Source organism: Cnephaeus nilssonii (assembly GCF_951640355.1).
Source record: "Cnephaeus nilssonii genome assembly, chromosome: 1".
In the NCBI taxonomy this organism is placed as follows: domain Eukaryota; kingdom Metazoa; phylum Chordata; class Mammalia; order Chiroptera; family Vespertilionidae; genus Cnephaeus; species Cnephaeus nilssonii.
The window spans coordinates 7,897,449-7,911,753 of record NC_137072.1 but is presented as its reverse complement, the minus strand read 5'-3'; the positions used below and the strand labels follow the sequence as shown (position 1 = coordinate 7,911,753).

General features: G+C 38.7%; 1 protein-coding gene across 2 annotated transcripts in view; it reads right to left on the bottom strand.

Moving 5' to 3' along the window:
- Positions 1 to 14,305, bottom strand: part of MDGA2 (MAM domain containing glycosylphosphatidylinositol anchor 2) — a 981,798-nt gene that overhangs the window by 965,870 nt on the left and 1,623 nt on the right. The gene's annotated exons all lie outside the window — the stretch shown is intronic.

The window sequence follows — 14,305 nt, the reverse complement described above, 5'->3', positions numbered from 1 at the left end:
CAAAATTCCACAGACTGGGCAGCTTAAACAACCAAAATTTATTTTCTCGCACTTAGGGAAGCTGGAAGTCCATGATCAAGGTGCTGGAGGACTGGTTTCTCCGGAGGCCTCTCTCCTTGCCCTGCAATAGCCACCTTCTTGCTGTGTCGTCACTTTTGTGGGCATGTTCTCCTAGGGTCTCTTCCTCTTCTCATAAGGGCATCAACCCTATTGGATTAGAGTCCCACCCCGATAACCTCATGCAACTTTACCTCCTTAAAGGCCTATCTTACAATACAGTTACACTGGGGATCAGGGCCACAACATACGAATTTTGGGGACACAATTCAGTCCATAACTCCTTGAAACCAAATATATGATTGGTCTAATGTATAAATATAGTGTAAGATAATGAGGGATTTTTAAATTTTACCAAAACAACTGGTTACTTGGAGGAAGAAAAGACAGGATGTAAATACTGCCTCATTACCTCTGGGCTCTCTGGAAAATAGGGCTCACCAGACTGCCTGGTGTCTCGGAAGGTCCACCCCAGCTTCACAGGAGCCCAGCCTCAGTGTGGAACTCTGTCACAACTGAATCGCAGATCAACTTCTCCCTCTGCTCAGTCCAGGCTCCCTTCCTCCTGTCCAGGGGTTATTATTCCCAAGAGCACTCCCTAGCAAACCACATCTCTGTCTCCATTTCCTGAAGCCAAGCTCTGACATGCAGATACTTCATCCTGCCTTGATCCAGCCTAATTCCCACGATGTGACCCAACTGTCTGCCTGTAACAACAATAAATCTATTCCAGCTGATTCTGCATAGTTCTAACCCAATGCTATGACCAGGCTAACTCACCTGCTCCTCCCCAAGCAACTGCAAATACAATCCTCCAGAGCAGAGCATGTTGAAAATGTGCTTTACTGATGTTTATTTATTTGCTTTATCAATAACTTCCATCTGTAAAAATGCTGAGTCTTTCATTAATAACAAGAAAACTCTGTAATGTCATAATAATTATTAGGAAGATGACAGCTATATACCATGAGTGAGAAGCAGTCAATAATTAAGCCACCAGAAAATATCCTTAGAGCTATTTTTGAATAGTCTTTAAAAATATGCAATTTAACTTTTGTCACAACTAAAGATATTTAAATGGTATTTTCATATTCATAAGATATTACACCCTTAATTTTGATTAAGGATCTCTATTCCAGCTTTTTGAGTCATTCCATTGAATTGTTATTGTTAATACTAGAGGCCTGGTGCATGAATTCATGCATGGGTGAGGTCCCTGGGGGTGGCCTGCAGGGTGGCCTGGTGCCGCCCGCTCACCTGCTCCACCATCCCACTGCCGTCCTGCTGTCATCGGGGCCCATCGGGGCTGGCAGCACCTCCACTGCCGCCCGCTGCCAGCGGCCGCCATGTTCCGTGCTGCCTCCTGGTTGTCAGTGCATGTCTTAGCGAGCAGTCCAACTCCCAGTCCAACTCCCGGTTGAGGGGACAATTTGCATATTAGGCTTTTATTATATAGGATTATACAATATTTAGTTAAATGACAAACCATAAAATACATATGCACAAAAATCTTAAGTATATAATTATAATTATTCCTCGATTATTAAAACATCCAACTTCATCCAAAATAAGAGTATGCATCTAAGGTATCATAAAATACAAAAATTGAAAGTGGAGAAAAACAAAACCCAGGTTTACTATATTCTGTAAGTACTCCCAAATACAGCTTTCAGTGTACGAGGTAGTAAAAACATAAAATCTATGATTAAACACTTATAAACTTTGATTTCACTCATCTTTTTCCTATTCCTTTACCAAGCCTTGCAATTTGAAATTCTAAAATTGCAAAATATATTATGACGCACTTCACTCGACAATATTACCACAATTTTCAGTGTGCAAAACTCATATCCCACTAGTTTCAAGTAACTGGCTCGGGTATGAAGAAGTCCCTGTTTAGAGAAAAATTCACAAATCAGATGTTTCTCCATGTTCTTAGAATAAAAAGCATGACTTTAAAATACAACAATAACAACACAGTTATACTAAAAAATTAATGAATTCTCAATTTTGAAATGTGAATGTGTGATGAATTTCAGGGCACTGATTTTTCAGCCAGGCGAAATCAAGAGTTAAATTTCAAAAGGCTAGATTGCCTCTGACACTTGGGGGGGGGGGGGGGGGGGAGGGAAAACATCAGCTGCTTAGAAATGCAGGGCACTACAGCTGAAAATAATACCTTTCCTGTTCTCTCTTGAAATGGTTTCCTATCGAAGCAGTTTCTGCATCAATCACACAGTAGCCAGAATGGTACAGGCTTATACTTTATAATACAGTAACTGCATTCAAAAAGCATAGGAAAAATGACTTCTATAGTAGACAATGCTGTCGCTAAAAGTTTAAAACAAATCACTAAACTACACTAATTTGTAAGCTTTGCATTTTGAGGAACTCACTGACAGCTAACAGCAGAGCTTGCAACCAACTGTCCTCTTGAGCACAACAAGATTTTCGAGAGAAGAAACCCGCAGAAATAGTCTCCTCAATTACCTCTGTGCGAGAAATGCCCAAGCAATGCCTGGAGGGAACCAAAGGCAAAAATCAGGCCAAATATGACATTTAACTATCAATCTTACCAAGGCCAGTGATTGTTAATCAGCCTGGGGGAAATCAGTAGTACACACGATAGTGGTGATTTTTTATAAGCACAGCCTACTATTTTAGATGGAGGAATTATAACTACTTTGCAGAATATCTAGAAGAGCCATGTCTTCATTTTTTACAGGTCACTAATTATGAACAAGCTTAAAATATCCTATCAGTCCAAAAATAAATTATACTAGAGAGAGCCCTCGGTATGGGCATTTCAATTAAAACAACAACAACAACAAATTATAAACCATAACTTTTTTCCTAAGAAAGAAAATCCTACATAATAAAAGCCTAAAATTTTTACTAAAATTTATCACCCAATTTGCATTTCAAGTATACACTGTTTAAGATAAGTTTCATCGATGGCACAATGTGAGCTAGCTAACTTGCATGTTTTAATCACATTATAATTGTATAATTATAATTAATAATACAAATAGGAATGTATACAAATATTTATTTTTACATACATTTCACATTTGATTCCAAATTCAGCCACCAGTAACTATATGGTAGTTATTTAAACTTCATGAGTTTCAGATTTCTCATCTACCTCATTGAAAGATTAGACTATGGTATAATGTATTTAAAACTCCTGTTATACCCTAACCAGTTTGGCTCAGTGGATAGAGCATCAGCCCATGGACTAAAGGATCCCAGATTTGATTCTAGTCAAGGGCATGTACCTAGGCTCAATCCCAGTCCTGGTTGGGGCACATTCAGGAGGCAAACAATTGATGTTTCTCTCTCACATCAATGTTTCTCTCTCTCTGTCTCTCCCCTTCTTTCCACTCTCTAAAAATCAATGGGGAAAATAGCACTCATATGTGGAATCTAAGTAAAAAAATAAAATGATGAACCGAGTGGATCCAGAGACATGGAAGCATGGAACAGAGTGCAGAAACTCAGAGGAAAGGCGGGGGAGGGTGGGTGGGTGGGAGGTGATCAACCAAAGACCTTGTATACATATATGCATAACCCATGGACACAGACAATGGGGTGGTGAAAGCCTGGGGCAGGGGAGCGGGGGGGGGGGGGGGGGGGGGTGAAGAAAGGGGGCGGGGGCTGGAGGGGACCAATGGGGTTAAAAAGGGACATATGCAATACTTTCAACAATAAAGAATTATTAAAATTAGTTAATTAATTAATTAAATAAAAATCAATGGGAATATATACTTGGGTGAAGATTAACAAAAATAAATAAATAAAACTCCTAATACAAGGTGTGACATATAGTAAGAACGTGATATACGGCAATTATTTTATGAAAAAATAATATACCTTTGTTTATTTTTCAGTAATTAAAAAGGTAGATGATCCAAGTTACTTAAATTTGGTTTGTGGATATATTTTATTATTCACCCTTGAATATAGGTATTTTTGATGCACTGAAAGCTCACTTTTACAAAGGAGAAAAGACCTAACTAATAGAGCAGGAGGGAGGAGCGATGGTCTTTGGAATATACCAGTGTATATTCCGGGCTTCAAGTGTCCACAGTTGGAGCATCTGCCCCCTGGTGGTCAGTGCACGTCATAGTGACTGGTCGACCAGTCAACTGTTTGTCCCCTGGTGGTCAGAACATGTCATTGCGAGTGGTTGAGCAGCCTTATCATATCATTAGCTTTGATTGGTTGAACAGACGACCGAACAACCAGACACTTAGCATATTAGGCTTTTATTATATAGGATTGCCTAAGGCTTTTACTATATAGAACGGCTTTTCCATAAGTTATATAATAACATCATCTCTCTGAAGACTAGGGTTTAGAAGATTCCCATTCTTTTTTTTTTTTTCTTCAGTTTTGTGATTGATTTCTAGTTTCATACCATTGTGGTCGGAAAATATGCTTGATATGCTTTCCATCTTCTTAAATTTACTGAGACTTATTCTGTGTCCTAATGTGGTCTATTCTAGAAAATGTTCCATGTGCACTTGAAAAGAATGTATATTATGCTTCTTTGAGGGAAATGATCTGAAGATATCAATTAAATCCATCTGGTCTAATGTGTCTTTTTAAAATATATGTATTTTTTATTGATTTCAGAGAGGAAGGGAGAGGGAGGGACTGAGGGAAGGAGGGAAGGAAGGAGGGAGGGAGATAGAGAGAGAGAAACATCAATGATGAGAGAGAATCATTGATCAGCTACCTCCTGCACACCCCCCACTGGTGATGGAATACGAAACCTGGCATGTGCCCTGATGGGAAATCGAGCCCTGACCTCCTGGTTTATAGGTCTACCTCAACCACTGAGCCATGCAGGCCAGGCTAATGTAAAACAACAACAACAACAACAACAACAAAACAAAAAGCAACAAAAAAAACCATTTAAATTGTTCATTTTTTAACATAATTGACAACTCGTTTGTTGATCCCTTAACTCTCTAAGCTTAGTTATACAAAACCCTTTATTCTTAACCACTTCTCCACTTTCTTCCTTAATCCTTCTATGAATAAGGAGGTCACGGTTCAATTCCAGGTCAGGGCACATGCCCGGGTAGTGGGCTTGATCCCCAGTAGGGGGGCATGCAGGAGGCAGCCGATCAATGATTCTCTCTCATCATTGATGTTTCCCTCCCTATCCGTTCCTCTCTAAAATCAATAAAAATGTATTTTTTAAAAATGTAAGTGAATAATAGGACAAGGGGAGAATTACAATAATGGTATAGAATAAACCATGAAAAACAAGGAACAAGTTCAGAATCAGGATAAATATTTTTAAAAATTCAGATTCTTGATAATAACTTCACCAAATCTGAGATACTGAGGTAAGACTGATAACTCCAAAACCACATGTCAATTAAGTCCTTTCCCAGTTTACTGTGTGTATATGCTCAAGGAGACTTGCTTAGCCAAGTCAATATTATAAAAGTATTCTTACAAATGTATCTCTAAGTTATTTCATTTGGGTGGATAAACGTGCTGCTATTTTTCAATTAGTCTCAAAATGACATGGTATTGAGACTACTCTTGCTCCTTGATACAAAAATAAGATGGATACATACATTTGAATACACACATATGTAAATATACTAATGACCATTCAGTTTAGTGTACCCTAATATTCTTTTGGAGCTCTTAAATGAGGGTGTTCCAGCTCCCCACCACTACCCCCATCATTAAGGAGCAAACGGAGAAACTCCAGGATTATGTGGTTTGAGAGGAGGCTAGGCTGAGAACAAGAACAGTTACATGTGCATACAAGATGCAGTATCAAATAACATTTTCATGCACATATTAATATTACAAACACTGTTCAAAAATACACCACTGGAGTTATTTTCTGCTAGACTGACAAACTGGAATATTTGTTCCAGAAAAAAAAATGACTTGCTTTCTTTTACTTTCTAGCCCCTTATTCTGTTCTAAGACTTAATGCCAGTTTTATTATGACCTACAATTGCTAGAGCATCTGCAATGCTAAAAAAAAAAAAAAAAAAAAAGCTAGACATTTTTAAGAAGATAAAAGAAACGCTCCATGAACTCTCCCTCTACTCCAGGCATAAAAATGCAACCATACTTTTTCATTCTTGATGTTACTTACATTTCCTCTATGTAACAGCCCACTTTCCTAAGAGTTTATTAGATGTAGATATTAAGGGGAAGAGAGGTTAATATTTCTGCCTGTGGTCACAGCAGAACAAGAAGAAAACCCCAACTTTCCCAATAGTTTTCAACCATATCATACTGCCTTGCACAAGAATAAAAAAAAACAAAACATTAATAAAAGCACAGCCCTAAGTGGATGGCTCAGTTGGTTGAAGTGTCAGCCCATACCCCGAAGGATGCAGGTTGGATTACTGGTCAGGGCATATATTCAGTTTGTGGTTCGATCCTCAGTCTGGGAGCCTACAGGAAGCAACTGATCAATGTTTTTCTCTCTCACATCAATGTTTCTCTCTCCCTTCCTCTCTCTCTAAAATCAATAAACATATCCTCCGGTGAGGATTAAAAATGATAACGTTGAAATAATGAAAGCACGTAACTCTCTTTTCACAGTTCATTCATCTCACTATTTGTACATTTGCAAAAAGCAACATGATGTTTTAAGTTATCCTAGACCCATAGTCCACTGCTTTGAAGTCATAGGCACTCTAAAAAGGCTTTGAAAGTATCTGACTTTAACTCCAAAAGCAGCTGCTATGAAGGTTCAAAGTTTCCCGAGTTTGCCAAGAATCGGGGAGGGCTCAGTAATCCCTAGGAACGTTACAGACAACAGTCTTATCTTCTGGTGAGCAGGTCAGTTGGCTTCAAATTGAACACACACAAACCCAGAACTTTGGGGGGCATAAATATCTGGGCAAGTTCCAGATATCACACCGTGAAATCTATTTTTCAGACTTACAGACTTTTTGGGGGGTTTGCATAGGTTAAAGGACATATCTGATACACCTTTCTTGCTACAGTAAACTTTGGAGAAACTGCTAAGACTGTTAAACACACATCCCAGCATTATTGTTCTTTCTGTGGCACCATTCCTACAGCTGGGATCCATTCGGTAGGCAGCAATATCCTTTCCTCCTTCTTTGCCTATTTATGCCAACCCTCTCTCAAGGCTCAACCCATGATGTACCAGTTTTCTTTCAAGTTTCCTCCAACCATGACACCAAATATAATTGTTCTCTTTTGTCTAGGAACAAACATTTGTAGATTTCTCAGAGCCTTATTTTCTTTGTTTTTACATTTGGCTTTATCTCCTCAATTAACCTGTAAAACTCTGGAGTTCATAGCCTTACTACACAGCTATCGCAGGTGTTATCCATAACAGTTATACATTAATATGTTGACTGAAGTTACCAGAATTCAACCTAACTGCCCAGAATCTGTGTAGTATTCTCACTGGCCATAATTCCTGAAAAGTAGCATACCTTTTACAGATCTTTCTGTCTGTCTCAGGATATTATAAGAGCCTCTTCTTCTTTAGTAGGAAGTCTACCTGAGGTGAGGCAGGGACCCAATTCTCAGCTCCACTTAGAAATAACAGAGAGAATGCCATGAAGCTTATTCTGTGACTATCTCTCCTAATGTACCTAAGCTACACAATTAATTAGCAGAAGGATTAGCTGGTCCACAGGGATCACATGCTCTACTTCAGAGAGTTCCCCTATCCCCTCATCTTTCCTTTCCAAGAGACCAGAAAAATCTCCCTGAAGATGTCCTTCAGTCAAACAGCGTTTTTCTTTCTTCCTCAGTTTGAGGCACATGAGAAAAGTTCTAACTACTTCAGAAAAATAATTTTCAGTTTTGCCATTATTTAAAGGGCAGATACATATCTCCAGTAGCATTTTCAGGCTGGCATCTTATTTCTAACTCACCTCTGTGAGCTATCGGCTGCCTTCTGTGCTGTCCTTGAGGACTCTGGGAGGCCTAGCGATGAGCCTGCCTGCCTCTTTCAGACAGTCATGTATCCCTTTCCACAGAATCACTCAATTGTTTTAATTCCTCCCATTCTCATTATAACAAAATAAGTAATGAAATATGCTACTTGCAGCTATAGTAGCATGTCACATACTTGAACCCATCTGTCAACCACAAAACAGTCCTTAGTATAGTTTTGACTATGAATGGCAAGAAATTTGTGTCTCCTATTTTATAAGAGGTTGTAGATGTAGCACACAAAAGAAAAAAAAAAGAGTAAATTATATTATAAAGTCTAATACCATTGCTCCTACCAAAATATCTTTAACTGATAAATTTATAGTAAATGTCCAATAGATAAAAATTGTTCCTAATATTTAAATCCTCTTCTATGATTGTAAATTCCTGTAAACTGTATGATTCGGATTATAAAATCTAAATCATCTTTAAAGTGTTATTAAAACTAAGATTAGAAATGTCACAATATCTTGGAAAAGTAGTAGGAAACCAAAGAGCTTAACTGGGATCAATACAAGGTAGTATAGTTAAGAAAAAAAAAAAATCGTACTGGTATAAAATAGAAAGTAACTTAGTACATACCCCAATAATGCAGCATGAAGGAATTTAGTAAATTGGCAAAAACATATCCACCCAATGAAAGTGCCTAGACTCTGGGAAAAGGTGTGAAATTTCTTTCTGTAAAGAAATCTCACAAACAGCATAGGACCACCATCTGACTGGCATAATATAAAACCATTATGTCTTAAATTAGTGGGATGATTTACTGACACTTTAAAGTCTCTTCTCATTTATAACTTCATGATTTTACAGGGCCAAACGTTTATTAATTGGATTTGGAAATAAAAATAGGATACAGTTTTCTATGAATGAAATCACTTATTCAGTCTGCTGTAGGTAATATATTTACAATGACAGTCACTGAAGCAAAGAAGTGAAACTTCATTTTGTAGGACTCCAGTTATTAGCAATTACAATGAAGCTAAAAATGTTCACCTATTCATACTTAAAGTACATTAAATATAACACTCTGCCTGTCCTTCCAAAATAGCCAAAAAGAAGAGTAAGGCCCTCCTCAATTTAACTGGGAACTGACAGCATATTCCTTTAGTTTACTGCAGCTGCGAAGGGCACCAACTCTACAGCTCAGCTCCAGGACAGGCAGCTCTGTCTATCTAGCTGTTTGCCTTTGAGGGTTGCAAGGCTGCAAAGCCCAACTCTTTCAAGACTCTTCTCAGAGCATGAGCACCAGGGCAGACAACGTGAGTGATGACTCGCTTCTATAGCTGGAAAGCAAACTAAGACAGTCCCTAACACGGTCTTAATCACATAAAATGACCCCGTAACGTTCATGCTGTTAGTCACATGCCCATGAGCCCTATCCCAATCACATTAAAATAGTAAGTTTTAAAAGAATACAGATCACATTTTTTTCAGAAAAGTTTGCACATACCCTGCTTCCTCAAAAGGCTTAAGGTGATTCACCTTATAAAATAAACACTAAAATCATTTGCCCTGGCCAGTGTGGCTCTGTTGGTTGAATGTCATACTATGCACTAAAAGGTCGCCAGTTCGATTCCTGGTCAGAGCATATACCTGGTTGTGCGTGTGATCTCCGGTGGAGAGTTTGATTCCCAGCCAAAGGCGCTTGCTTACCTGGGTGGCAGGTTTGATCCCTGCCCCTGGTCTGGACGCCTGTGGGAGGCATCCAATGGATGTGTCTCTCTCACATCATGTTCCTCCCTCCCTCACTTCCACTTTCTCTGTAAATCAGTGGGAAAAAATATACACTTGGGTGAGGATTAACAAAAATAAAATAAATAAAAAATGTAATAAAATACCTAATAGCTTTCCCATGTAAGACATACAAGACATGAGCAAGTAATAATGTATAAAATAATCTTCCCAGTTGGCATGTGAATTCTCAGTCATATGACCAGCAAGGACAACCATGAATGGATAAAAAGAATCCCAAGATACAAAGGCCTGCCACTGTTCCTTGTGATGGTAGCTAAGGTGGCAATGACATAAGAGTTTGTGTGTTTGTGTGTGTGGGGGGGGGGGGAGGGAGCATGTACATGCAGGGACAGTTGGATGAGGAGTGGGAAGAGAGAAGATTAGAACTGATTGTATTTGATCAACATTCAGATCAATTTTTTTTCCAGCAACATTTATTAAAGTCATCTCCTCCTCTCCTTCCACAGGCTGACACCCTAAATATGTATTCAATCAAAAGCAATATCTGACCACAGGGTCTCTCCAAACTCAACCTGGGCAAAAATCACAACTCAGTGCACTTGGGATACCTTTGCTGTGAGGATGGCAACATCCTGAGACTGATGTAATATTCAACTGACCTTCCAGAGTATTCTTATCTTTTTAGGTCAATCTGTCCATCTACATTCAATCAACTGACAGTCTGAAATATCTTTCAGATACTTCCTTTTTCCAACTTATCTCTGGTTCTCAATTCCACTAAGCCTTTTTCTAACCAGCTACTGCCTGGGTGCCAGTTGTATGATATTGATATAACTTGAACTGAGTGAATATAGCTTGCTAATTTGTCATACACAAGTGTTTGATAAATTTATTTATTGCTTCCAGTGCATCCTGGAAGTTATTTAGGGAGAGTGCATTAACTATTTCAAGACACCACATCATACGTTGATTTGGCTCCCATGAAAACTATTAAGATATTTGTCCTGGCCGGGTGGCTCAGTTGGTTGGAGCATCATCCCATACACCAAAAGGTAGAGGGTTTGAGTCCCAGTCAGCACACATACCTACATTGTGGGTCCAATGCCTGGTCGGGGAGCAAACAGAAGGCAACCGATCGATGTTTCTTTCTTTCCTCTTTCTCTCTCTTCTCTCTCCCACCACGCTTCCTTTCTCTCTAAAATTAATAAATATATCCTCTGGTGAGGATTTTTTTAAAAAAAAACAAAATTATTCAGACATGAACTGTATTTTTTTTTTCATTTGCAGTCGGGATTTGTCCTGTGTTAATACAGTTATAATATTTTTATTAGCCTCCTTGGAAACTAAGGTTATGATGGGCCAAATGTAAAAATATAGTTTGTTGCAATGGGGCAATTTTTCCTGTTTTAACAAGACAACTGAGAAGTTTACAGGAGATATGAATCTCAATATTGTCATTATCAACAGTATCTCTAGAAAACACAGTTAAACAGCCCAAACAATTTACTATCGCAGAATGACTTACAAATAAAATTCCCCAAACTAGGAAAATGCTTTGGATCACTCAGCTCCCAGTGTTTACATAAGTACACACATTATCTGGGGTTTGATAGTACATTGTGATCCTTGATGCTATGTTTAATCAGTTACCCGAAACCTTATGGGATGGGAGTGCAACAAAATTAATAATGCCACAAATGGATACCAGCTGATGTTCATCTACTGACTTTTGGTTTTCAGTGATGCTTAATTGAGTAAAAATAAATTTAAGATAAAATTTTAAAATTCCAAGAGTATTTTGAGGAAAAAGTGTGAATACAAATAACTTTTTAAAATTCAAGAACAAAATTGATTTTAAAACTTCACAAATATAGATATCTCCAAATGTATATTATCCATCAAAATAGGTGACATAGTTGTCTAAGGAAGTATACATTTTTTATTTTTTGATGCTGCTCTATTATGAATAATTTTTTTCACGGTCATTCTTTCAGAAGTGTTTTCAAATAATTTATATTACTGTAATGCCATCTCTGATATGAAATATGTAAGGGACATAAAGGGAAAATTTCATTTTTAAAATATTTTAATGACATTAGAACTACTGACGGAGGGTAGACAGGCAGATATAAATGAAAGGATAATCTCCCTTACTCAATTCCCACACATACACAAATCTCAGCAATTATGGAGTTAGTTTGCTGAGCAATATCCCAAGATAAAAGGCAATTAGTTCCTAGGTCTATAGCAGAAACTTTTACACTTAAGTACTGCACACGGGTGCCAAGCTGATTAAGCACAACAGGAAGGAGATTATAGTAACTCAAAACAACATAATCCATACATTAAAACAAATTTTCTCAATTACAAAAAGAAATCTGAATTTCATACTCAGTTTTCCAGCCAAGAAGTAGAAGAGTGAAGCGGTTGACTAGCTACTTCAAAAAAGAAAGGTTACAATGACGTATGTCTAAATCATGTAAATAATATTAGGCTGCAATGAAGTGATTTCCTGAGTTACCTATAACACAATTTTTAGTTCCTCTTGAACCTAGCTAAGAAAATAGTATTAATAAAGAATACTAACTTGTGTGCAGTATGAATGGTTTTACATCTGGAAATATAGGCAAATAAAGGGATATAGACTTCTATGTTAGCAGAGTTCCCATTCGGTCTTTGAAGTCTCCATTTATAATTGTTCCACTTCAAATATTATATATGTATATATTATATATATACACATATGTATATATATATGTGTGTGTATATATATATATATATATATATATATATATATAAAATTTCCAATTCTCTTCATGTAAAATGTTCAAAACACACTTCATAATCTTACACTAACTCTTATGTCTATCTCTTTTACAACTTATCAATGTTTTATAGCTAAATAAAAATAAAGTGTTCTTTTCCCCATAAATCCTTCTACAAATAAAAATAAAACTATTTTAGGCTAAGAAAGGTCATGGTTTACAAAGTCAGAGCAATGAAATTTGAAGTATACCCTGTGGTTCTCAGATTTCAGCAGGCATCAGAATCATGACCTGAGTAAAAAACACAGACTGCCGGGTCACGCCCTCTGCATTTCTGACTTAGAAAGTCCAGGACACTGAGATTTCCCAGGTGAGGATGGTGCTGAAGTTTGGGGGTTTCCACTTTGAGAACCTAATTTCTGTGCTATGTAAGACATATTTGAAAAGTTATAATAAGTATATTTTTTGCCCACCTCATAGCTGTGACATTTATAACCAGGGATGCTGATTACCTTTCACACAAAGCTGATTCTATTCTTAGCTAAGTTACTAATAACCACATCAATATTAAAATAAAACAAACCAAAAAACACCACCGATCCCCATCACAAGGACCAGTTCAGCAGCAGAACTACCTCCTTCCTTATTGTTAAGCAACATGGGCATAAGATTCCTCTAATGCAATTTTCTTATTGTCTCCATTCCTATATCTTACCCTTTTCCTCTACCCAACATGAGACTTTCCAGGACAAATAATCTGAATTACAAAAAGTAACAGGAAATTGGAACTATGTCTTTCTAATCCAGACATTTCCAGCCATACTACTCGCCCCCCATCCCACCCCCTGCCGGCCCCAATCTTTCTCACTCACTATTCCCTACACACACACACACACACACACACACACACACACAATTAAAAAATAAAAACTCCTTTTGTTGGGATGATCCGAACCAATGAAAGAGAAATAAAGACTTGGACGTGGTATAAAAGGAATTCAAACTCTCCCACACTGAGGAACAGCTTCCTGAGAAGGCTCTAACTCCAGCATTCCTCCATCCCTAGAATCCTGGACACTCAGCTGCTCCAGACACCAGAGTGTGGCTGCAGGCAAAGAGCACTAAATGAACTGCTGCTGTGCTGGAGGCCACACCTCCTACCATAAGCCAAGAGGTAAGATGTGCCTGTAGTCGCAGCATCTCTCTCACACATACACACACCACCACCACCACCACCATCATCACCATCAAGCAGGCTCTCTTCCACGTGGGAAAGAGGGAGTGGAAAGAGAGGGGAAATTAAGAGGCTTAGAGTTGGGGAGGGCGGTTCCGGCCACCTCCCAGCACTGCTCAGCCCTGGGCAGTACACAATGAAGATGGGAAAGGTCTGATCTCCCTCATACTTTCCCAAACACCTACCCATGGCACACGCAGTGGTTTCTCAGAGTTTGAGGACCCAACATCCCCTTGTACCCACAGCCACTCCGCAGTCCTCAGTCAGGTCTAGGGTCTGCAGGGAAAGGTCTGACATTTCCACAAACACTTATGCCCTTAGCGGGGGCAGCCAGTGACCTAGCACTGCAGTGCTAGAATCCAAACCCCCGAGTGAGACAGTGGGCACTGGGCTGGACTTCCAGCACACAGCCTCTGGATATTGGCTGGAGGGGAACTGTGGGTGAGATTTGGCCTGCGTCCCTCAGGGGCTGTTCTCCCAACCTCCTCCCCCCACACACACCTGGAGATCACAAAAGTTATATTTCCTTTGTGGCACTGCCTGCTTGTCCCAGGAGATGACCACTTCAGCCAGAGCGAGAGGC